The sequence below is a fragment of the Vigna radiata genome, chromosome 7 (assembly GCF_000741045.1).
Source record: "Vigna radiata var. radiata cultivar VC1973A chromosome 7, Vradiata_ver6, whole genome shotgun sequence".
Taxonomy (NCBI): domain Eukaryota; kingdom Viridiplantae; phylum Streptophyta; class Magnoliopsida; order Fabales; family Fabaceae; genus Vigna; species Vigna radiata.
The window spans coordinates 20,749,468-20,752,618 of NC_028357.1; positions in this window are offsets into that span (position 1 = coordinate 20,749,468).

The following is a 3,151-nucleotide window of genomic DNA, read 5'->3' on the forward strand; positions in this document are numbered from 1 at the left end:
AAGAGTTTCAATAAAAGAGAGTATCAAAAGATTACATTGTTTCCCCCAACAAAAATAGGGTTTAGTTCACCATTGTCATGGTGAATCTAGATGAAAAATGGATGAAGAATGGAAAAGCAAACCCTAGATAAGATGAAAAGGAGCCTAAGCATCCAAGAGATCCTCTCCAGAGAGTGAAATTAGGTCTGGCCACACCCTTCTGTCAAAAGAATACATCTAAACTCTCAATAAGGCTATTTATAAGTGAGGAGCGCAACAGAAAACAGGCCCAAGCCCAGCAGACAACCGCCCACGTCACACTTGTTCCACCCGGCGGTTTCCCTCAAACCGCGCTACCGCCCGGCGGCAGGGGTCTACCTCCCGGCGGTTTGCCTCTAATCGCAAATTCGCCCAGCGCCCACGCCAGGTGCCTTCTCCTCGCCTTGGACCGCCTGGCGGTGTAATCTGTCGCCGGGCAGTACGTCGACTTTTCATTTCTTCATTTTTCTTCCCTTTTCTTGAGTCTACGACCTTCATCTTTAACTCCATTCTTCACTTTCTCAAAAATGCTACAAAACAATGCAAAACAAGCATAATATCGCTAATATAGCTTTTGACTCTCTACAGACTCATTTATTGAGTTTTGCTTGATTCTAAGCTCATTCTAAGCAGTAAAGGGAGTAATTTGGTCTAAAATGACATATGAAAATAATTGTTTTTCAACCTTCATCACATTCACAAACATCTCAATTCCATCCAATAGGTATTCAATTTCACTTCTAGGTTCAATCATATTTCTCAATACATCAAGAACCAAAGTTCACGCATGGATGATCAATCCAAAGCAAGCATTAAGCATGGAAATTGAATACTAACATGAATTGGAAAAGCATATATCATTAATATCACAAAATAGGAAAAGCCCTCCATGGTGGAGAACTTAGGGTTCACAAAATTGAAGAAATAAGGAAGAAATTGGAACCAAAGAGAAGATGTGCAGCCTTTCCTAAGGTTCTTGGCAGTTGCTTCATGCTCCATTTGCACCTCCTCTTCGCAACTCCATCTCCAATTTGTGACCCATCTTCTTCCTCAACCCAAGAGGGGAAAAATCACCATTGATGAAGCTTGAAGATCCAAGGAGGAGTGGGAGAGCTTCCCAACACCCCAAATAGCCTCCAAGGGCCTCTCCCAATCTCTCTAGGTGAAGAATGAAGTGTAGGAGGGGAATACTGCCCAAAAAATCGTGAGACCCATGTTTAAATAACCCATTTTGACTCATCAGCAAAAGTCGCGCCCAACCCCCTTCCGGGGCGCTCAGGCGCCATGTTTTGTGTGAATCTGCGAGTTGAAGGGCGTCCAGCCCCCTTCTGGGGCGCTCAACCCCCTTCTGGGGGGCCTCAACCCCCTTTTGGGGGGCTCGAGCCTGATTTTTCAACACTGCATCTTTTTCTTTTTATTCCGCAAATTTGTTTGCTCCAAAGGCGTCCAACATGGATATTTGCTTCAAATTAATCTTTTCTTGTCCCAAAAAATGTTCCCTTGAGTTCTTGCTTGTTTTCCTCCACTAAAATTGCTTCTTATTCATTTATTTCACACACTCAAACAAAGAGATTAGAAGTAAAAACAAGCATATACTAAATAAAACACAAGAAAACTAGAAACACACTAAACTTGAGGATAAAACAAGGTAAAAGCTATGAAGGAGTTGATTTGTTCCCAAAATATACACACACAAACACATTAAATATACACAACCAAACACCAACTTGTAGTCATCTTATTCATATATTTTCTTTCTCGTTTTCTATTTTTCTCTTTCTTTTTCTTTTATAGATGGCATAAATACAACAATGCATCACACCAACCAACACCAATTCACCATTTTTACTCATGCTTCCTTTTTAATAATAACTTCCCCCACACTTGAATCTTGGTACTGATCATGGAAACCTTACTCTCCCATCAAGGTGAGATGGTCAATCATATTCAACAAGGCTTAAGGTTTCAAAAGTGAAGGTAAGTTTCTTTTAATTCTTAAAGGATTGCACAAGGGTTCTAATCTTTGAAACACAATTGGCTATTTTGGGTATATGATGCAAAGAGGGGAAGAAAGACAATCTTGTTTCAATGTAAGCATGCAAATGAATAACAACTAGCAATGAAACTCAAGCAAAGTTAATTGTAACCAAGAGAGGTAGCACTCATAGATAAAATCTCTGAGGCACAAAATCTCACCCGGTTAAGTTCTTTGGTTTCTATGGTTGTCATACACCATGCCACAATCATTAACCACAACAAAAACAATAACAACATTCTCAATATACCTACATGAGAATAACCACAACCATAAGTTTTCACTAAATCACAACACATTCTTAAGGTATTCCAAAACGAATTTATGAGCAAACAAGAATGGTTCTCCTCAAATTCATGCAAAACTCACTCAAAGTCACATAACCAATGCATCATATTTGTCAGATAAGCCAAGTCACACTTATTATCCGCAAGCATGAAAAGAAAATAGAAAGGGAAAGAAAAAGCAAACTTTCTTTTTGATGGACCAACTTGGTGCTCGAATTCCCTAACTCCTAGCATATTCTTCTTCATCAACTTTCATACCTATCACTTGCAAGAACACTAAAAAACTCGAACAAACATGTTAGTCCAATTTTTATAGAAACCAAGATTTGAGAATTGAAAATTGAAACAAAATAAAGATAAAAATAAAAGTAACATCTAGAGAAGTAAAATATAAAAATGAAAAACACAAACAAAGAGACAAGGAAAAGAAGAAAAAAAATTGCAGAACATGAGCGCACCAACCAAACAACAATTCCAATATGCAGAATTACTGAAATGGATTTCCTAAATAACCTCACTCAGATCCCTCTTGTTGCAAGATCACTTAGTACTCTCCTAAGATGATGAATACTACTTTCCCTGTTCTCTAAGGTAAAAACACTCAGATCCCTCTTGTCTCGCTTATCTAAGTTTGACACACCTTACCCAATCCCTTGGCATAAGAATGTATCAAAACTTGCATTAAGAACCAGAATAATGGGGTCCAAATACACAATCGTGTTGTCTGTTACTCAGGTGACTAGTAATATCTCGGTTGATTTAGCTAGTTCGGTTGCTGAAATCCCATCCCTAAGACCTTTCAACAACTAGA